General features: G+C 44.0%; 1 protein-coding gene across 2 annotated transcripts in view; it reads right to left on the reverse strand.

The window, feature by feature from the left end:
• Positions 1-19,946, reverse strand: part of prdm2a (PR domain containing 2, with ZNF domain a) — a 170,142-nt gene extending 150,196 nt beyond the window's left edge. The window contains exon 1 of one of the 2 annotated variants that reach the window (XM_078558167.1): positions 19,794-19,946. The gene's annotated coding sequence lies outside the window, so the exon portion shown is untranslated. Of the gene's footprint in view, positions 1-19,302; positions 19,411-19,793 lie in introns of those variants that run through there. The other variant, XM_078558166.1, reaches the window with a different exon arrangement.
• Positions 19,947-23,840: the final 3,894 nt, after the last annotated feature.

The following is a 23,840-nucleotide window of genomic DNA, read 5'->3' on the forward strand; positions in this document are numbered from 1 at the left end:
ATAGGAGGAGTAGATCACACGGCACATCGATCCTGCTCCGCCATTCAATACGATCATAGCTGATCTTCAGCTTCGACTCTATTTTCCCGCCCACTCCCCATATCCCCTAATTCCCTAAGAGACCAAAAATCTGTCTATCCCAGCCTAAAAGTATTCAACGATGGAGCATCCACAGCCCTCCGGGGTAGAGAATTCCAAAGATTCACAACCCTTTAAGTGAAGTAATTTCTCTGCATCTCAGTCCTTAATGATTGGCCCCTTATCCTGAGACTGTGCCCCCGTGTTTTATACTCCCCAACCAGGGGAAACAATCTCTCAGCGTCTGCCCTATCAAACCCCTTAAAAATTATATCATGTCACTCTACTCCCAGATGCCAAAACCATTTGTTTATTTACCCCTAGGAGGGTACCACACCTGCTGATCGGAAAAGTCAAACAGCAAATTGACAGGATTCTTCGTCAAAGAGTGATCCCTCCTGTTACAGTCCCCTCTTGTCCAAAATTCTGTGAAACTATTATAATGCATAGCAACATAGTGCAGTGTGAAATTTTCATCAGAGCAAGCTTTTACACAGAATCTGAACTGGCCCTTCAGGTGAGGCATTAAATTGAGATTCCTTCTGTAGTGATGCAAGATCCCATGGTGCTATTCAATACTATACATGTTTCACAAAAGGGAAATCATGTATAACAAATTTATTAGAGTTTTCTTGAGGATGTAACTTGTAGGGTAGATAAAGGGAAATCAGTGGATATAGTATACTTGGATTTCCAAAAGGCATTCGATAAGGTGAAACAAAAAAGGCTGATGCTAATAAGCAAGATAAGGGCATATGGAGTTGGGAGTTGGGGCTGATAAATTAGCATGGATAGAGAATTGATTAACAGACAGGAAACAAAGAGTGGGGATAAAAGAGGCATTTTCAAGTTGGCAGCCTGTAACTTGTGGAGTGCTGCAAGGATCAGTGCTAGGGCCTCGACTATTCAGTCTATGTTAATAACTTAGATGGAGAGACCAAGAGTAATGTGCCTAAGTTTGCTGACAATACAAAGTTAGATGGGAATGTAAGCTGCGAAGAGTGCACAAGAGTCTGTAACGAGATACAAACAGGTTAAGTGAATGGGTAACAAGGTGGCAGATGGAGTGTAATGTGGGGAAGTGTGAGGTTGTTCACTTTGGTCATAAGAATAGAAAAGCTGAATATGTTTTAGAAGACCTGAAACCTTGTAAATGTTGATGTTCAGGGAGACTTGGCATAATCGCTTCTCGGCCTCTTGGCTAAGATCAAGTGTAGTGTTGCAGGGGCGACACCATGGTCCTGCCAAGGCAAGGTCGGGATGGAAGGGCGATAACCAATCGCAATCTGAATCCATACCGTGGGTTACCTATCACCGTCCGAGTCACGGTGAACCACAGCGACGAAGGAGGATCACCTATGGATCGGGGCTTCTTCACCAGGAGGATCCTGTTGAAGGCGTGCGGCTTCCAAGCTACGGAGATCTTCACCCTGCACGACTCCCGCAAAGGTGGTTATTTTGACGTGACGTTCAAGCAAGTGGCAGACTGCGTCCGGCTCCTGAGGGTGTTCGAGGAGAAGAGAGACCTGCCGGAGATGAAGATCCTGACGGCGGAGCCGCACTTTTCTCTGCCGTTGCAACGGGAACGTGAGGTGATGGTGCATGTGTACAACCCCTTCGTCCCTGTCGCCGACGTGGTCACCTTCCTCACCAGGTACTTCGATAAGGTGGGGAGCGGCACTGAGATTCGAGACGACTTGGGGATCTGGACAGGCAAACGCCTGTTTAAGGTCACGCTAAAGACCGATGGTAAGGGAGCCATTTTCCACCCTCCTTCCAGTTTCGCTATCGGGGGAAACCGTGGCTACCTGGTCTACGCTGGGCAACCCAAGCATTGTCGCTCATGCGGCAAGGCTGGTCATGTGGCGGCCAACTGCAGCGCCTCCCTCTGCAAGATCTGCAAACAGGAAGGGCACCAGACAAAAGACTGCAAACAGGCCAAGTGCTGCAACCTGTGTGGCGAGGCAAGTCACCTCTACAGGACCTGCCCCAAACGCTGCCGTACTTACGCACAGGCAGCCAAAGCCGACCACGGGGAAGCAGAAGAAATGTTCCGTGTCACTCCAACCACCAAGGCCCCCAGGGAGCTCAACGGGACAAAGGAGGACACAGAGAGAGACAAGGTGGAGAAAGAGATTGAGGCAACAGAGAGCCAATCAACAGCACTACCCCCTGAACCTTCCAGTCCTCAGGACAGCAAATCAATGGAGGAGGAGGCAGCAGTGGAAAAGCAGCAGGGGGAGTGGCGGACGGTGAAGAACAAGAAAAGTAAGAGGGAGCGAAGAAGAAGCAAAGGCGTTTCCCAGAGAAGCGGCAAGAGGCGTCTCCCATCCGACACGGATGACAAGGGCAGCAGCTCTTCGGATGAGGAAGTGCCAGAGCGGCACCGACAGAAGAGGCGGCAAAGCTCCAGGGCGTTGGAGGACGAGACACCCGAGCTCCAGAAAATTGGAGACAACAAGGAGACCAACGCACCCCAACTTTGCCTGCAACCTGAGGAGGCCAGTGCACCACAGCCCCTGGAATCTGGGAGCAGTGAGGCAATCATCGCACCCCAGCTCCAGGAAGCCGGGAACAGCAACCCCCCAGAGGGGGTGAGTTTTGGAGAAGCTTCTCCAGCAAAGGTCATCTCAAAATCCGCTCACTACGTGAACCTCCAGATGCCACTGGAGCAGAACACGGCCAAGGAGATCTACCTCAGCCCATCCAAAGTGAAGGAATTTGAGCTCACTACGGGTATGAAGGAGCAGACTAAAGGTCTGGGACTCTCAGAGACAGTGGGTTTGGTAGGAGAATAAATGCTTTAATATGGGTTTAAAGATTGTATCCATAAATGTGCGTAGCATTAAATCTACTACGCGATGTGTTGCGACCTTGGACTACCTAGCCAAGGTCAAAGCTGACCTGTTGTTTCTGCAGGAGTGTGCGATACCGCACCTCAGCTCCTACAGGCAATGGTCACGATGGTGGTCCCACGGGCCATCGATCTGGTCGGGCGGAAACGACTCTCGTTCCTCCGGCCTGGGTATTCTGCTGCGGGGAGGCAACTTCACCGTCTCCGAGGTCAAGGAGGTGGTGGGCGGGCGACTCCTGGTAGCAGACGTAATGTACAAGAACGCTCCACTCCGGTTAATTAACGTGTACGGCCCGGCACAAGGGGCTGAGCGGCTGGAGGTTTTTCAGCAGCTCCCACTGCTGCTGGCGACCTCCAGGCCGGTCATTCTGGGCGGGGACTTCAACTGCATCATCGATGCGGCTGGACGATCCGGCAGGGCCGGAAGCAGATTGGACGCTACGTCCAGATCCCTGATGGAAACAGTTAAGGATGCCAAGCTGCACGACGTCTTCAGCAACCCTGCAGACGGAGCGCAGCGTAGATACACCTGGTCGCGGCCAGACGGGTCCATTCGTTCCAGGATAGACTTCCTGTTTGTGTCCCGTGCATTCACAGTCAGATCCACCGAGGTCAAGCCGGTGTTCTTCTCTGACCACTGCCTCCTACTGGCGGACTGCCACTTGGAGGAAGACCTGAGGGTGGGCAGGGGGGCATGGAAGCTAAATGTGCAACTGCTGACCCCAGAGAACATTGAGGAGCTCAAGAGGGATTACAAAGGTTGGAGAACCGTGAAACCCCTCTTTGAGTCCCTGACACACTGGTGGGAAGTGATCAAGGGAAGCATCAAGAGGTTTTTCATCCTCAAAGGCACCCAGAAAGCTAGAAAGGAACAGAGGGAAATGTCCCGACTCCAGGAAAAGATGCAGAATCTGCTCCGGCTGCAGTCGATGGGGGTCGATGTCAAGGAGGAGCTCCAAGAGGTGAAGGGCCAGCAAGCCTCGCACTTTGCCTCGGAGGCCTCCAAGATCATCTTCCGTTCCAGAGTCCGCTCCGTGGAGCAGGATGAGACGTGCTCACGTTTCTTCTTCCAAAAGGTACACAGAGAGCGCTCTGTGATCAGCAGCCTGAAGGAAGAAGACGGCTCAGTAAAGTCATCACGGTCCGACATTCTGAGGATCAGCAAATCCTTTTATGCCGGACTGTATGACGTGAAGCCCACGGACAGCACGGCCTCCCAGTCCTTCCTGTCCTCTATCACGGAGGTCCTAGACCACAGTACGCGGGAGAGCCTAGACAAACCGCTAACTCCTGACGAACTGACTAAGGCCCTCGAGTCCTTCGAGAAGAGTAAAACCCCCGGAAGCGACGGCCTGCCGGCGGAGTTGTATTCGGCTCTGTGGGACTTGATCGGCCCAGACCTGCTAGAAGTGTACGAGAGTATGCTCCTGGCCGGCAGCATGTCAGAATCCATGAGGAAAGGCATCATCACCCTCATCTACAAGCACAAGGGGGAAAGGGAGGAAATTAGAAATTGGCGACCCATTTCACTGTTGAATATGGACTATAAGATTCTGTCCAAGGTCATCGCCAACCGGGTCAAATCCGCTCTGGAATTGGTGATTCACCCTGACCAGACCTGCTCTGTGCCAGGCAGGAAGATCTCTGACAGCCTGGCGCTGCTCAGGGATACGATTGCCTATGTACAGGACAGGGGTGTGGATACCTGCCTCATCAGCTTGGATCAGGAGAAGGCCTTTGACAGAATATCGCACACCTACATGGGGGATGTGCTCTCCAAAATGGGCTTTGGGGAGGGAATTCGAAATTGGATCCAACTGCTCTACACTAACATCAGTAGCGCAGTCTCAATCAATGGGTGGGAAACAGATAGCTTTCCGATTAAATCTGGAGTCAGGCAGGGCTGCCCTCTCTCGCCTGTCCTTTTTGTGTGCTGCATAGAACCCTTTGCCGAGTCCATCAGGAAGGATCCGGGCATAAGAGGAGTGACGATCCCAGGCAGTGGAGGCACTCAGGTAAAAGCCTCCCTGTACATGGACGACGTCGCCGTCTTCTGCTCGGATCCGCTGTCGGTGCGCAGACTGATGCACGTCTGCGACCAGTTCGAACTGGCCTCGGGAGCCAAGGTAAATCGTGGGAAGAGCGAGGCCATGTTCTTTGGGAACTGGGCTGACCGATCCTTTGTCCCCTTCACTGTCAGGGCTGACGGCCTGAAGGTGCTGGGGATATGGTTCGGAGGGACCGGGGCATGCGTTAGAAACTGGAAGGAGCGAGTGGCTATGGTGAAAAGGAAACTGGGCATGTGGGAGCGACGCTCCCTCTCCATTGCGGGTAAGAACCTGGTCATCAGGTGTGAGGTACTCTCGCTGTTGCTGTACGTGGCGCAGGTCTGGCCCATTCCACACTCCTGCGCGATGGCGATCACTCGAGCCATCTTCCGCTTTATCTGGAGGTCGAAAATGGATCGTGTCTGCAGGGACGCGATGTACAAGCCTCTAGATAAAGGGGGAAAAAACGTGCCCAACATCGCCCTCATACTGATGGCCACCTTTGTGTGCGGCTGCATCAAGCGGTGCGTAGACCCTCAGTACGCAAACACCAAGTGTCACTACGTGCTGAGGTTCTACCTGTCCCCGGTGTTGCGAAGGATGGGTCTGGCCACGCTGCCGCGGAACGCTCCAAGTAGTTGGACCGTGCCGTACCACCTGTCCCTGGTGGAAAAATTTATGCAGAAAAACACCTTTGACCACAAGTCCATCAGGCAGTGGTCAGCACGTAACGTCCTAGAGGCCCTGAGGGATAAGGAGAGGGTGGACCCTGTGGGATGGTTCCCCGAGCAGACTGTCAAAGTCATTTGGCAGAATGCCTCATCGCCAGAACTTTCCAACAAGCACCAAGACGTAGCTTGGCTGGTGGTGAGAAAGGCCCTCCCCGTCAGATCCTTCCTACACGCCAGGAGTCTCACCCCCTCTGCACGATGCCCTCGAGGTGGCTGTGGTGGGGAAGAGACCGTTGTTCACCTCCTTGTGGATTGTGCCTTTGCAAAGAAAGTCTGGAGAGAGATGCAGTGGTTGCTGTCGAGGTTCATCCCGAGCAGTTCTGTGACACAGGACTCTGTGCTCTACGGGCTGTTCCCAGGGACACACACCGAGACAAACATCAACTGCAGCTGGAGGATCATCAACTCGGTGAAAGACGCGCTTTGGTCTGCCCGAAACTTGTTGGTCTTCCAGCACAAAGAGTTGTCCCCGACCGATTGTTGCGGACTGGCACAATCCAAAGTCCAGGACTACGTGCTGAGGGACGCACTAAAGCTTGGGGCAGCTGCCGCAAAGGCGCAATGGGGAAGGGTCGCTGTCTAAGACCTTTCTACCACAGCGCACCGAGAGACTGGGAACTGTTTAGAGCCCCTCGGGCTGTACAGATCAAAATGAAAGGCTGTAAATGACTGTAATATTGTTTGTACTGATGCACCTGGTGATACATTTTGTAAAAGTTTAACCTGGATTGTACCCTTGTAATGTTGTTTTTGAAATGGTTTTGAATGTGATTGAAGATTTTTATGAATAAAGTATATTTTTACAAAAAAAAAAAAGACTTGGGCATACTCGTACAATACAATGAACACAGAAGGTTAGCATGAAGGCACAACAAGCAATTAGGAAGGCAAATGGTATGTTGACCATTATTGCAAAGTGGTTGGAGTGCAAGAATAAGAAAGTCTTGCTACAATTATACAAGGCTTTGTTGAGACCACACCTGGAATACAGTGTGCAGTTTTGATTTCCACATTTGAAGAAGGATATACTTGCCTTGGTGGTATTACAGCAAAGGCAATTAGATTGGTTCCTGGGATGACAGGATTATCATACGATGAGAAGCTGAGTAAATTGGGCCTATACTCTCTAGAGTTTGGAAGAGTGAGAGGTGATATAAAACATAGAAGAGTCTGAAGGGGCTTGACAGGGTAGACACTGACAGGTGGTTTCCACTGGCTGGAAAATCTAGAACATGGGTCAGTCTCAGGATAAAGGGTCAATCATTTAGAACCGAGACGAGAATAAACTTCTTAAATCATAGGGCCATGAATCTTGGAAATCTTATACCCCAGAGTACACTTAAGGCTGAGACAGATCGATTTTGGTCTCTCAGGGAATCAAGGGACTTAGGGAGCAGGCAGAAAAGTGGAATTAAGACAGAAGGTCAACCATGATTGCACTGAATGGTAGAGCAGGCTCAAGGGGCCATATGGTCTACTCCTGCTTCTATTCCTTGTTAGGGGGAGGGCGAACAGCCAGTGGTCATGGTACATATTGGTACCAACGACGTAGGTAAAAAAAGGGATAAGGTCCTACAAGCTGAATATAGGGAGTTAGGATGTAAATTAAAAAGTGGGATCTCAAAGGTAGTAATCTCAGGATTACTGCCAGTACCATGTGCTAGCGAGAGTAGAAATAACAGGATATATCAGATGAATACGTGGCTGAAGAAATGGTGTAGAGGGGAGGGATTCAGATTCCTGAGACACTGGGACCGGTTCTGGGGAAGGTGGGACCATGATAAACAGGACGGGTTGCATCTGGGGAGGACCAGGACCAATGTCCTCGGCAGGGGGTGTTTGCTAGTGCTGTCGGGGAGGGTTTAAACTAGAATGGCAGGAGGATGGGAACCTGAGCAGGAAGACAGAGGAGGGGGGAAACAAGGATAGAAACAAAAGACAGAAAAGTAAGAAGCAAAAGTGGAAGGCAGAAAAAACAAGGACGGAAAACAAATGGGGTCATAGTGCAAATTAAAGCTAAGCTGACTAACAAGATTAAAAAGACAAGTCTAAAGGCATTGTATCTTAATGCGCGGAGTAATCGCAATAAGGTAGATGAATTAACAGCGTAAATAGGTTATGATATAGTTGCAATTACGGAGACATGGCTGCAGGGTGACCAAGGATGGGAACTGAACATCCAGGGGTATTCAATATTTAGGAAGGACAGACAAATAGGGAAAGGAGGTGAGGTAGCACTGTTAGTAAAGGAGGAAATCAATGCAATAATGAGGAAGGATATTAGCTCGGAAAATCATGATGTGGAATCTGTTTGGGTGGAGGTAAGAAACACCAAGGGGCAGAAAACGTTGGTGGGGGTTGTCAATTGGCCCCCAAACAGTAACAGAGATGTAAGGGAAGGCATTAAACAGGAAATTAGAGACGGATGCAATAAGGGTGCAACTGTAATCATGGGTGACTTTAATCTACATATAGATTGGACAAACCAAACTAGCAATAATACTGTGGAGGAGGATTTCCTGGAGTGTGTACGTGATGGTTTTTTAGACCAATAAGTTGAGGGACCAACTAGAGAGCAGGCTATCCTAGACTGGGTATTGTGCAATGAGAAAGGATTAATTAACAATCTTGTTGTGTGGGTTCTCTTGGGGAAGAGTGGCCATAAAATGATAGAATTGTCCATTCTGATGGAGAGTGAAGAAGTTGAACCTGAAACTAGAGTCCTGAATCTAAATAGAGAGGGTATGAGGTGCGAGTTGGCAATGATGGATTGGGGAACCTTACTAAAAGGGTTGACGGTAGATAGGCAATGGCTAATATTTAAGGAACATATGCATGAATTACAACAATTATTCCTTCCTATCTGGTGCAAAAATAAAACAGGAAGGTGGCTCAACCATGGATTACAAAAGAAATCAGGGATAGTATCAGGTCCAAAAAGAGACGACATATAAAATTGGCAGAAAAAGCAGCAAGACTAAGGATTGGGAGCAGTTTAGAATTCAGCAACAGTGGACAAAAAGATTGATCAAGAAGGGGAAAACGGAGTATGAGTAAACTTGCAGGGAACATAAAAACTGACTGTAAAAGCTTCTATAAATATGTGAAAAGGAAAAGATTAGCAAAGACAAATGTAGGTCTCTTACAGTCAGAAACAGGGGAAATTATAACGGGGAACAAAGAAATGGCAGAAGAATTGAACACACATTTTGGTTCTGTCTTCACAAAAGAGGACAGATAATTTCCCAGGAATGCAAGGGAACCAAGGCTCAGTGAGAGGGAGGAATTAAAGAAAATCAGTATTAGTAAAGCAAAAATGGTGCTAGAGAAATTAATGGGGATAAAGGCTGAAAAATCCCCAGGGTCTGATAATCTACATTCCAGAGTACTAAAGGAAGTGGCCCTGGAAATATTAGATGCATTGGTAGTCATCTTCCAAAATTCTATAGACTCTGGAGCAGTCCCTACAGATGGGAGGGTGGCAAATGTAACCCCACTATTCAAAAAAGGAGAGAAAAAAGAGAGAACTACAGACCAGTTAGCCTAACATCAGTAATGGGGAAAATGCTAGAGTCTATTATAAAAGACTTGGTAACAGAACACTTGGAAAGTATTAACGGGATTAGACAAAGTCAGCAATGGGTTTATGAAAGGGAAATCATGCTTAGCTAGAGTTTTTTGAAGGTGTAACTAGTAGAATAGATAAGGGAGAAGTGGGTGTGGTGTATTTGGATTTCAAGAAGGCTTTTGATAAGGTCCCACATTAAAAGGCTAGTGGGCAAAATTAAAGCACATGGGATCAGGGGTAATATACTGGCATGGACTGAGAATTGGTTGACGGACCGGAAACAGTGTGGGAACAAATGGGTCTTTTTCTGGATCAGGCGGTGACTAGTGGCGTACCGCAGGGATCAGTGCTTGGGCCCCAGCTATTCACAATAAATATATAAATGACTTGAATGAGGAAACCAAATACAATATTTCCAAGTTTGCTGACGACACAAAACTGGACAGGATTGTGAGGAGGATGCAAGGAGGCTTCAGGGCGATTTAGACAAGTTGTGTGCGGGCAAACACATGGCAGATGCGGTATAACGTGGATAAATGTGAAGTTATACGCTTCGGTGTTAAAAATAGAAAGGCAGAGTATTATTTAAATGGTGATATATTGGGAAATGTGGATGTACAAAGGGATCTGGGTGTCCTTGTACACAAGTCAATGAAAGCAAACAGACAGATGCAGCAAGCAATTAGGAAGGCAAATGGTATTTTGGCCTTCACTGCAAGAGGATTAGAGTTCAGAAGTAGGGATGTCTTACTGTAGTTATACAAGACCTTGGTGAGCCCACACCTGGAGTACTACGTGCAGTTTTGGTCTCCCTACCTAAGAAAGGATATACTTATCATAGAGGGAGTGCAGCAAAGGTTCACTAGGCTGATACTGGGGATGGCAGGCCAATCATATGAGCAGAGATTGGGCCTGTATTCACTAGAGTTTAGAAGAATGAGAGGGGGATCCGATTGAAACATACAAAATTCTAACAGGGCTAGACAGACTAGATGCAGGGAGGATGTTTCTCTGGTTGGGGAGTCTAGAACCAGGGGCCAAGGGAGGCTGTGGAGGCCGGGTTACTGAGTATATTCAAAAAAGAAATTGATACATTTTTGGATGTTAGGGCATCAAGGGGTATGGAAAGAAAGCACGAATAATGCATTGAGATAGAGGATCAGCCATGATCATATTGAATGGCTGAGCAGGCTCGAAGGGCCGAATGGCCTACTCCTGCTCCTAGTTTCTATGTTTATGTTGAAAGAAAATCAAGTGCTTTGCCTGGTTTATCAAGCAACAGCACCAAAATAGTTCAACTGTTGCTCATCTCATTGACGTTTATGGGATCTTGCAGTTTGCAAAACAGTGGACAAATCGTTGTATTGCAATGTAACTTATTCTAGGTGAAGAAGCATTTTGAACTGTTTCTGAGAGACATAAAAAGATGTAGACAAGTCCTCCCCCACCCAATATCCATGATCCATCAAAGATTGAAATAATTATGAAAGTAATGACTCCACTGTCAACCAATTAATTCCACTATCTCAACCAATATAAACAACATACTACAGTGAACAGGCTATTTTAACAGCAAACAGAGCCTCCATGAATTAACCACAAACTCATGGCCAAAAATACAGCAAAGTCTTCTGATAAAAGCAGTGTTATTTTGCCAGCAAAACTAAGCAAATGGGAGACAGCTACATAATGCAAATTAAAAATCAATCCATAATGGTCACTTAGTGTTTAACCTAATCATCTCCATTCTGACCAAGAATAGCGGTGTCACTATATGCAGCCAGTAATTATACTAAAAGAGTTATAGGTGTATGACACTAACTGGCGGTGAAGTCATACCAGTGAAAGCATGATTTGTTATAACACTTAACATTTTACTGCCATTTGTAATGATCATCATAGAACTATGTTAGTTCTTTGGGGAGGTATCCTGGGACACACCCATTTTCTCTTTATATAGTATGGACAAATAAATATCACACACCAAAGATGTGCTCTCTTAAGCAACTATACTGTCGCTAACAAGCAACCTAATAATGACACACTAACAGAATCTGAAATTGCAACTAGCAACTAAACAATGAAGAGTAATGCACATCACGCACTATCAAAATGATTTATTTCCCAAGGCAGCACCTCTACTTACAGCAAGTCTGCTTTCTGTTTTAATTCTTTGAATTGTTTCCAACTGGTAGACATGACATTGGCACACGAATGACCATATGCACAATTTGCTCAATCCATTTTAGAAACATCATATCTAATAAATCCCTAGTATCTGACCTTTCATTTTCATTTGTATGAATGATAACTCTCTCCACAATAGTCTGGAGAATAGCCTCTTAAAATGTGAAATCAGCTCACTGCTGATGAAAACACACTGGGGAACACATTACTCTATTTTTAAACACATTGCTTAATGCGCTCAGGTGAAATTGTTAACCAGTGGCACAGACCTTTAGATCTCATCTCAGGCTCCAGTACTTTCCCCAAATTCAACCACTTCATTCTCCACTATCTTTCCCACCTCTTCTTCAAAATCCTCACTGCATGCATCCTTTCTCTCCTGACACTGGTTTACTTTTCATTCCCTCCACTCCATCAGGCCATTCTTCCACCACTACTGCCTCACCTTACGAAACTCAAAATCTTTTTTCTCATATTTGTTCTCAGAATGTGGTTGGTGCTGGCATTTATTAACCATCACAAATTGCATTGAGAAGATGGCTGCAGGCCCAGTTTTCACTTTATAGGGTTACCAGAAGATTGAAGCAATGATGCTGGATTGGTGATATATGTTCGTCAGGATAGCCTACGACTTGGGGGAAAATTTGTTGATGTCGTATCCACAGTTCTGTTGCTTGTGACCTTCTTGGCAGATGATGTTAGCTTGGTGAGGTTCCGCAATGCATCCTGTAGAAACAGTGCCTACCACAGCACAATATGCCAGTGAAGGGGTGATGTATGGAATCCTGTGCCAACCAAAAGAACTCCACTATCTTGGACAACGTCAAACCTCTCGAGTATTGCTTTTGCGCTACCTGTCCAAGTGAGTGCAAGAATTCCATCAAGCCCCTGACTGAACCTTATAATTGGTGGATTGGCTTTTAGTGGTCAAGAAATTAGCCACTTGTCACTAAGTACTCGGCCTCCGAGCTGCTCACATAACTAGTGTTAATATGACTAGCCCAGTTAAGCTTTAGTCAGTGACAACACGCAAGATGCTAAAAGTTGGGGACTTGGCAACTATAGTGCTACTGAAAGAAAATGGAGAAATAGTTGGGGGTTTTCTAGGTGAAGATGGTAATTGCTGGGCACTTGTGGGGCATAGTTACCAACTGTCACTTTCCAACCTAAATCTAGATTTTGTCTGACAACTCTGTAGACTGGCAATGGACTACTTTATCATCCAGTAGCTGAGAATGGCACCCAACACCAAGGAATCATCAGCATGCAGCCGCTTCCCTCCCTGTTCAGAAAAGTCTCCTTAAAATCATTCCCTTAAATACCCCTCCCTGACTGCATTTTCAGATCCCTTTTCTCTCATCCATCAATATTTCTGAGAGTATTTCTTCAGAAATATTGTTCTATAGATTCCTCTATCCATAGCCCAACTTCTCCACCTCAGAAGTCTCATTCATCAGAGCCATTTTAAACCCATTCTTCATATCTTTCCTTTTATATATCTTCCATCTATCCAAGCAAATTTCCCTCCCCACATCTCATCTAATCTATGAAGCTTTCCACCCACTACTTCAATCTCCTTCTGACCTAGCTTTTAACTTCCCAGATTATTTAACTTCCTCAGGTTCAATGTTGCCAACATCATTAACCTCTCCCTATTGTTTTGATTCTTTCTTCCATTTCTGGGAGACTATGTGCTTTCATCCCTACCTAACTCTCATGGAACACTAATCCATACCTACAGTCAAGTCAGAGATTAACCATTACAACACTGCATAAATTTCAGCTGATGCAAAACTCCTTGGTCCATACCCTTTTCCAACAAAGGCCATCAAAATAATCACCATTATCTTTCCTAAATCCCATTATACACAGTGTGCTCTCAGGAAATAAACTTAAAAGATCCTAATTCTTCATTTCAAATCCCTCCATGGCCTTGTAACAGAGCAATATTTTTCATCCATCTGTCATTGCACACATTCTGCAATGGACTACTGCCCTTGCTCCCTAAACCTAGGGAGCCTATCATAGGGAAATCTTCAATTACTACACCCCTGTGATCTAGAACAATCTCCCAAAGCCACCTCCCTTTGTCAGCATGAAGCTCCCACGTTTTTAACCATGCCTATCTCACCTCCCGCCTTATTCAAAGTTTTCTCCTTCGTACATATCTTTCCACCTCACACTGCAGACAGCAGTGTACTTGTGAATGAGGGCTTCTGTAGAAATGCCTATTCCAATGAATTTCAAGATGATGACTTAAATCAATGGTTCAACACCAGAATCCACAACAATAAAACTCTGCAAAATATCTTACCCACCTGAACGCCAAGATTAATTCGTCAAATTTTCACATTTATTGAAGATTTTGCTTTAACAGTTAATTACAGCTATCCCTCATTAAACACTCCTAATGTGTTCCTAAAGAACAGCGTGCCAAACAAAAACCACTTTCCCATAAGAATCATATAATAATGGTGGGTTATGTTCCTGACCTGTAATTTTACATTAAAAACCCATTGGCTACTTTGAACCTAACTGGCCCAAAAATCCGCTTTCAACCAACTGCTCTTACTAACTTACTACTCTATTTACCTCCCGCTCGTTGCTTCCCACCACCTTCTCGCCACTTCCCTCTCCCAACCCTCTCATTTTCCCACGCTGCCCCCTCTTGCCACGTTGCTCACTCCCCCCCGCTCACCGGCCCTCACTATGAGCGAGGGCTCAGGAGAGTGGCAGTGAATGAGGCAGCAATCAAGAAATAAGGAGGGAGTCTGGAGATGGAAGTGGCAGTTTGCTTAAAAAAAAGACAGTTACAATGCGGTTCTCGGCACATACACAGCAACCACCCTAAAATGAAAATGGAGGCAATGCTATTTGGGCAAGTTCCCCAATTTACAAATAGCACTAAAACGCACTACGAAATGGGCGTTAAATGGGGTAATACCTGTACAACATCGATGATACATATTATAAATACAACTTCATGAGTTAATCAGTTCAGACATTGAGTAGATTGTGCTCCTATTGAATACAAAAGTTAAGACACCTTTATGTCAAAAATTATTTTATTGCCCTATCAACAGCTTTATTTGAACTAATCCTCCAGCTGCATGAGCTGGGCAGCAAGCAATCATACCACCAAACCACTTTAACAAAAAGACACAAATGCAACAAAAATGAACCAGCCATCACTAATAAATGACTAAAGTCAATTATTACAAAGAAAAACTGCCCTTCCTCTATGCTTTACAAAAGGGGAACACTTAAGGGAAATTTTACATGAGGATTGGTGTAGCCCAGACATCACTTTCTCAATGAAATATCAAGCACTGGTGCAAGCTGGTTTTCATTTTGCTCCTTCAGCAGTAGAATTATGGTCAGTGCTTCCCTGAAATCTTTTACTCATTAGTTCCAGATATACCATTTTACTCACCATTCTTCCTGCCATCTACATGGGAGTTTAAGACAGTATAATTTCTAGTCTAGCTCACTCTTCATCTGGGCTTTAAAAAAGTAATTCTCCAAACACTTCTCTTAAGCATACGGTGCAGAACTCAAAACATGCTTTAAATGCAGGGGTGTTCAAACCATGAACTGTAAACTACATATAGTCTGCAGGGCCCAGTTATCTAGCCCAAACTCAGACAATTCTTTTTGTATTTATATTTTGCACTCGCTAGTTCCTCCGATTTGAATTTCATGGAACTAATGATTCTGGTTTTTTCTAGCATTGGTGTATTATTGGTAGATAAACCCTCAATCTAAACAAGATCAATTAGTACCAGCAGCTCGAGATATAAGTGAAATTAAAGGGAATAGTCAAATAAACTTTATGGCAGCTTGGCTCAGTGGTAACACTCCTACCGCAGAATCAGAAAGTTGTGCATTCAGCCCCACTCCAGACCTGGAGCACATAATCTAGACTGGTACTAGAAAAATACCAAGGGACTTCTGCATTATAAGAAGCCTGGTTTTTCTAAATGAGACATTGCTGCTTTTTGAAGTAAGGGGTGCAAAAGATCTCTTGGTATTATTGGAAGAGCAGCTTATCCCAATCCCTAGCCTAAATTTACTCCTTAACTAACATGAAGAATGGACTAACTAGTTATTCAGCTAATTGTGGTAGGCCCTTTGGTTGCAATGCTTCCCTACATAACAAGAATAACTACGCTTCAAAAGGAATTCACTGTTGAGAAGAACTTTTCTTAATGTCCTGTTGGATGTAAAATTTGCTATGTAGATACAAGTTCTTTCACATGTGACTCATGAGGTTTCATAATGGTTCATGGAAACATAATAAAAACATGGACATCCCTGCGCCAAGGTGTGTATTAGCAGTTGATGTACTTTTCTCCATTTCATCTGCAAAGTGAGAATAATAATCATTTTGTCAGGGTCAGAGTTCATCTTAACGTATTGTTTCAGTTTAAAGTTTGCTATCTAATAAATGATTCCACCATCCACCCTCACCACCACTTCTGACCTCGAGTAATTCCCCATTCACAATTTGGGCTTCATCTCATTTATTAATAGTAGCACTGTCACTGTTTCATCTCGCTGTTCTAGATGTGCCATCCCACACAAACTGAACAAAGGTTATGTTGAAACCTGGACCCTACAAATCATTTCTGAATCTAGCTCATTAACTCCCTTGATCTTTTCTTCCTCTTAGTATCATCAAGCTTTTAAAACCCAAACTTAGTGTCACCTAACCACTGCTTTGTTGACTTTTGTATTCTCTCCTATTCTTTTCAACATTGATGGCGTTTTGCACTATGATGGTTTGTCTATGTTTCTCAATAAAGAGGGTCAGAGGGCAGGAGCTAGTTATACATCTTCTCTGGGGCAAAGGCCTTTATTCAGCTCCCCCACACTTAAGGAAACACGCCGTGCAATGTTGTCACTAGATTTGAGAAAGGGTAATGGTGAGCTTATGCAGTTTTTGTTATATTTAGTGAGATGCCTGTGCCACTGGCTCTTGCTGCACAGATCTTACACTGCTAGCAACAACCCCAAAGTAAAACACTGGATTCACTGAAAGTCAGCTGTGGAAAGACTTCATTTAACAGGGCATTCTTGGCAACAGCCCATAAAGAATCCAGTAAAGTTACTTTGAGGATTGCCAACAGCTGAGCAAAGCCCACACGCTGGGAGTCAGCGGCACTAATATGCTGCTAAACACAATATGAAAACAGCTTTAGTTTATAACATGTGTCCTTCCAAACCAGGTTTACGCTTGGGGAGAGGACAAGGTAACAGTAGGTTGAATTACTGACTTGATAGGAACAGCTTGAAGTTTGAATCAAGAGGATTAGGTAAAAAGTGTAACTGTACAGCATTAAAGCAGATTAGCATGTGAGAACTTTCCAATAGTATATTGATATTGAAGCACAAAATGAGCCCAAAGACGAACACTAACATGATCCAAGATAGCAATCTGGTGTCACAGTTTTCTTACATTTGAAGATAAAGATGCAGGTACTTCAAAGATTGCATACATGACACTGGACCTTTGACATAGGTCAATTATTCACTGGGAAAAGAAGAGCTGAACAACAAATCTAACCAACCGTTTCCCTTCCACAATTTATACACATGACTCCTTTTCCTCCTCAACCTTTAAATGATAATTATGCTATTTGTGACTTACAGAAAATATGACATTACAATAAATCTATTTGCTGATAGGATAATCCAATAACTCTCAAGCGATGTAGCTGCAAGTGCAATTAGATCAGCCCTTCCATGGAATTATGAACATCCAGCCCACAACCCCATTATTACTTATTGCATTTTGCCCGTTATTGCCTTGATAACTTTCCCCTTCCTCTCTTGAAAGGGCTAGGGTTGGATGGTGCCAGTTACAGGTGTTAGTGAGGCTGAGGAGGATAGTCGAAAATGGAGGGCATAGCAGCCGAGGTCAAGTCTGTCCTAGCCAAACATCTGCATATGCTCCGAGCATCCCTGGTTGATTTTTCCCCTCCCTGGGTCAGGGGCAAAGTGATTAATTTAATTGTCCTTCAGGTGCAGAATATTAATATTGTAAAAATAGAGAATTATGAAATACTTCCAATATTGGCCACTTAAATGTGTAATTTAAACACTCAAGTAGAAAATACACCATGAAATACCAGTAAGTCACCCTTCCAGTGAAGTGACAATACCAGGTTTATAAGATTACACAATTGAGTTACAAGGTAAGTTTGTCATCAGAATAGGCTTTTCCCATCAAATCAACAGGATAGGGATGGTTTCTTACCTTGTGTTTTATTTTAAATTGGTTTTGAAAAACAGCTCAAGGCTTTTTATAGAACTAATTCAAAAACCCCTTTGCATCACCCACAATCTTGCACCAAATTCGTAGATTTTGAAGTAAATCTTTTGGACCTCAAGTATAAATTAATTTCAAACCATTTTTTAAAAAGGGTTAGACGTCTGAAAATTATTGCATATTGGGTATACCTGGAAGATCCATGAGCTGTTGAGCAGTTTTACATGTGCAGATATTTACATAGGATATACGCACAGAAAGAGGCCATTGGGCCCAACGAGTCCATGCCAACGTTTATTGTCCACTCAAGTCTTCTCCCATCTTTTCTCATCTAAGTGTACCATCATAATCATCTTCCTCATATGCTTGCCTAGTTTCCCCTCAACAGCATCTATACTATTCGCTTCAACCGCTACCTGTGGTAGCGAGTTTTACATTCTTACCACTCTTTGAATGAAAAGATTTCTTCTGAATTCCCTGTTGGATTTCTTGGTGACTATCTTATATTGCTGGTTCTTTTTGATATATTGATCTGCTGTCTATAGAGTTACTTTATTCCCGAGCAGTGGCAGCAAATTTTGGGCACCCCAAAAATACCAAGGAGTCTCACGAAGTAGAATAAAATCTTACGATCCATAGACACTAATGAAGCCATTCCTCTTACTGAGATCTAATTTCTACTACTGATTGGAAAAAGCTTTAAGCAAGACCAAGATTGTAAAAAATACAATTTTTTTGGAACTATATTTTGCTGTACCATATTTGTCAACCACTAAATTACCCTTTATTCACAGACTGCTAGATAAATAAATGTTATTACCAAGCCATCAGCGACCAGAGCACGAACACAATTTCTCACAAAAGCTTTGAATAGATTTCAAAACAAATTATACTTGCAAGTACACGTCAATCAACTCCAACAAACCACAATTAACGTAAAGGATTTGTTATTTTTTAACGTTTAATAATTGATAAAGCAATGAAGTGTAATTCGTGTCACTGTAACACACCTTTCTTCTCTGAATTATTCATTCCTTGAAACAATACATAATTTGCTTTTTCCCTAAACCTGAATAAAATCCTTCCTAATTTCGTCAAATTCGCAACATGATCCCTTCAAGAAAAAAAAGGACTGAACAAAACTGGAATCTGAAGATCCCAACATATTAACAATCGATTTAAATCCCAACCCCGCCCCCCCACTACCCCATCTAAAATTTACCGTCGAAATGAAAAAAGATTTTCGTTTTATTTTATGGATGCTCTCCTCACGATTACAATGAAAAGTCGATTAAACATGTAGAATTTATTTGTTTCGTTGCGAAAACGGGAGAGTCGAGCTTCCCAACTTTCAAAATCAGACGAAGTTTTTATGTTGGAAAACGTTAAAAAAAAAGGAGGGGGGGGGAAATATGCCACAGGCGTAATGTGAAACATTGGAAGGATATAAATCTGGGAACAGTTATTGTTTGAGCTGGAGGACAAAAGAGGTTTTATGTGAATTTGAAAACACTGAAAATAAAAAGTACTTGTTAAATGAAGAATGTCCAGTGATGCTCGGTTACCTGTTGGGAGGCGGCCACGGCTCCTGGAGGCTCTGAACCGGATCGGCTCCGGCTCTTTGGATCGCTTGGCGCGGGGTTAAAGTTGACTCTCCTGGTTCTGGTCGGGGGGCTGAAGGAGCCCAGAGTCGGAGCGGAGGAGTGAACCGGGACTGGGATGAGGATGAGGAGGAGCCGGGATTGAATCCGCCTCGAAAGCCGCTTGTCCTCCCGACGCGCGGAGCGGGACGGCGAGTGGGTCTCACACACACACACACACTTTCCAAGTGACAGGACCGGGACCGCGCGAAAGGAGGCGGATTAATGGCGAGCGGTGGCCCAGGGCCAAAAGCTGAGGTAAAGTGTGTGTGTGCGGCCGCTTCCAGGTCTCGGGAAAGCGGCTCGGCTTTCCCGCAAAATGGCGCCGGGACGGGAGGTGGCGGCGCCCTGACTGACTCTCCCTCCGTCAGACCCGGGCCCCGTGGCTCAGGGACACTCTGACTGGGCAAACTCACCTCACACCCTCACTCACGCATCCCCCTCACCTCCACCGCCAATCATCCCGAGAAGGACAGCGAACTCCTTCCAGATTCACCCATCAGTTATGGGCGCCGTCTTCGTGGAAATTTGCCTTTCAAACTTTTTTTTTTAGAGCCATGTGTTTTTCTGCTGTTAACCCTTTCTCTCCTGATTGAGCTGACCATGCTGGAGGTCCAGCCCCACCTGTCTCCCCGCTCCCTTGCCCCAAATAACCCTTTTTTTTCACCGGTGAGTGCTGGCTGGATATTCTACCAGGGGAGCCATCGCATTCATGGATTCCCCTCCCAACATCCATACCAGGCCATTTTCCAGCACTGGTCACTCCAAGAATGCTGAAGCCCATTGTAGCATCCCTCCAGCTGTCAGAGGTGAGATCAGCTAACTCTGCACAACCAAGTAATGTACCAGAGACCATCCTAAGCTTCATGGTTTACCCCCACCCTAGCTAATCCTTCTTTCCACTGAGCTGTTAACAGGCAATAACTTGTGCATTTTCGTCACCATTACCAACAGGTCATTCAAAGATGCGTTTGATCGTGATTTATCTTGTTCTGTCCTGTATTATAAATAAACGGTATACTGAGTATAAAGTCTTTTGTTTTATTGTCAATGTTCTTTGTCTTCATGCATGACTTAAGTAACTAAATATATTTCAAAGGATTATTTATATCATTCTTGCTACCATCCAAACAAAAATAAAGACACCTGCATGCTGCAGTCACTTTAGCATTAGTGATCCTCAAGAGTGAAAAGGTGTTTACTTGCATGTTGTTAAACTATTATTACTTCCTGTGTAATTGCTGGAGTAGCATCTCTGTTCAAGACACTTCAAGCATCACTCTTGTTACACATTCAAATATCTGTCATATTTGCACGTGTTTGCCTCAGATTTCATATTCGGAAAAGAACAAATCACAACAGACCACGTAGGTTAGATACCAATCAAAAGCAGGAATAGTGGGAATGGAAACTAGCAATTGAACTACAATCAATCATTGATAGGTGACCAGCTGTCATAAAACAAGTAGGAAGAAGAGAATTGGAACCAATGAAACTGCTGAAAAATGTTGACAGTCATTTCTACCACTTTTCCTCCTCAGTAACTGATTACACAGAATTGAAAAGAGGGTTCTCTAACATAATTTACCCATATGCTTGCCTTTGTTTGAAATATCGCTAATAGATTTCCATACCTCCTGCAATAAGAAGTTTGTGCCTCATTTAGGTACCTAGAATTAGATTCCTAGGTACCTAAATGAGTTACCTAGGACTCTAAAGGCAATCATCTTGTGAGTTACATGAAAAGATTCAAAGTGGTAGTAAACTATAACTGCTAAAAATTGACTAGTGTATGACATTATCACATTGCCATTTGTGGGTCTTTGCTGTGTGCAAAGTGGCTGCTGCATTTCATACAATACATACGACAAGGAGCAGGAATAAGCCAAATGGCCCCTTGCACCTGCCCTACCATTTAATAAGATCACGGCTGATCCTCAAACTCAACTCCACTTTCCTGCCCAAACCCCATATCTCTTCAACACCTCTTTGTCCTTTTGTCTGTGACATCTTTTGGTTATCTCCACCTCTACCTAGCCCTTCTTGTCCCAACCAACCTCCCCCCCCCACTTAAACCAGCTTATATTTCATCCCTTTTCTATTTTTACTTAGTTCTGTTGAAGGGTCATGAGGACTCAAAACGTCAACTGTGCTCTTTTCTCCACCGATGCTGCCAGACCTGCTGAGTTTTTCCAGGTATTTCTGTTTTTGTTTTGGATTTCCAGCATCCGCAGTTCTTTGCTTTTATCCCTTGATTCCCTTAAGAGTCCAATAATCTAACAATCTCCAGAACCAGGGGTCACAGTCTGAGGATATGGGGTAGACCATTTAGGACTGAGATGAGGAGAAATTTCTTCACCCAGAGAGTGGTAAGCCTGTGGAATTCGCTACCACAGAATGTAGTTGAGGCCAACACATTGTATGTTTTCAAGAAGGAGTTAGATATAGCTCTTGGGGCGAAGGGGATCAAAGGATATGGGGAGAAAGTGGGAGTAGACTATAGAGTTGGATGATCAGCCACGATCATAGTGAATGGTGGAGCAGGATCGAAGGGCCGAATGGCCTACTCCGGCTCCTATTTTCTATGTTTCTATGTTAATCTCAGCCTTGGATATGCTCAACAACTGAACATCCACACTATGGGGTAGAGAATTCCAAAGATTCACAGCCCTCTGTTGTTTGTAACAGTCACTACATTTCAAAAGTACATTACATTGGCTGTAAAGTGGTTTAGGATGTCCTTATCACGAAAGGTGCTCTATAAATGCAAGTCTTTTCTCCTGACAACTACCAGTAGATTTGAATGTTGCTGTTTGAATGGATGTATTTAAAAATCCATTTTGAGTGCTTTCTATTTAAAGCTTGCAGTTTAAATGGGAAATGCAAACGTCTGGAAGTCTATGTTTAAATTACCTGCATGAATCACAAGCATTAACAAAATCCTGCAAATAACAGGGACTCATGAGTATTGATAACACTGCAAACGAACATTTCTTGTTAGATTTTTTTGAACACATTGTAAAATTTAATAGCTGTGTACAATATTGTTGAATTGCCCAACATTGTGCAATTCAAAATAAAGTTGGAACAAAATGCATATATTTTTCTACAGAAAATGTTTATATCATTTTATTTTTGTCTAACTGATTCTGATTAAATAATTAGAACTGCAACAAACATTTACTTTCATTGTGAACACGGTTGATAAGTGCTCTAGGGTGAAACTGAGCTGTATGGTCAGGGCAGGTGCAGGTTTGATCCATGCCTGCACTGTTAGCAGATTTTAGTTGCAGCTGCACAATTGGTTTCAGCACCATTGGGGGGCTGGGAGAAGTGAAAAAAAAAATCAGCCATGGGCTCTGCCTCTGATCACTAAAAAGCGACCCCTACAGGAAAGCATGCTGTGAATATTGAGTGGGAATGAGATTACGCTGAACTGTGAAGACCTCATCTACTTACTGCCTAAGCTCATGTTTGAAGATATCCACTTGGACAGGGTAAATGAGAAAATTAGAGGAAAAAAGGGCACTATAAAGATCAATTTCAATCCACCATCAAAAGTGGGGAAAGTGAGAGAATAGAGGGAATAATGTTCCTCCAAAGAGCATAGAGACGAGGAGAAACAGTCATCAATACTTCACAAATCTAGAATTCTGTGAAGATATTGATTGAATTTTTTTAAGAAGATGTTTGATAAGCTTCCACACATATAAAAAACTTATATGGATGAACACTTCTTCCAGGTAAAAGAGCAATTTGCTTGTACTTTTTTTCAATTTAGTACACTGTATTCGCTGCTCACACTGTGGTCTCCTCTACAGTGGGAGACCATAAACAGATTGAGCAATTGCTTTGCAGAACACCTCCATTCAGTCTGCAAACGTGGCCTTGAGCTGCCAGTTGCCTGTCATTTTAATTCTCAGCTGCACTCCCATTCTGATCTTTCTGTCTCTGTTCCAGTGAAACTCAATGTAAGCTCGAGGAACAGCACCTCCTATTTTGATTAGGTAATTTACATCCTTCTGGACTCAACATTGAGTTCAGCAATTTCAGATCATAACCACTGTCCCCATTTTTTTTCAGGCAGCATCTACTGCTAATGATTCTGCTATTGCCATTTACATCTAGTGAATATTTCCAGCATTTTCTCTTTTTACTTCAGATTTCCAGTATCTGCAGTATTTTGCTTTTGTATTAGTCCTTCCCTGCACCTTTTCCAGCTTGGCTACATTCTTCCTGCAAAGAGGGATCTAGGTCAAGGTGTGGCCTGACAAGTGGTCCAGAGATGTCAATATTGTAGAGGTATTGATAGCACTGGATAGAGAGATTGGGGAAGGCAGTCAAGCTGCTTTTATGTTGTGCAAGGTTTTGTGTTAATGCTGCTATTATGTAGGACATGTGTAGCTGGTGGCAACACAAAGCAAACTTGTCAAATTTGTAAAGTTGGGAAGACCCAGTTTCCT

This window comes from Cetorhinus maximus, chromosome 15 (assembly GCF_964194155.1).
Source record: "Cetorhinus maximus chromosome 15, sCetMax3.hap1.1, whole genome shotgun sequence".
In the NCBI taxonomy this organism is placed as follows: Eukaryota; Metazoa; Chordata; class Chondrichthyes; order Lamniformes; family Cetorhinidae; genus Cetorhinus; species Cetorhinus maximus.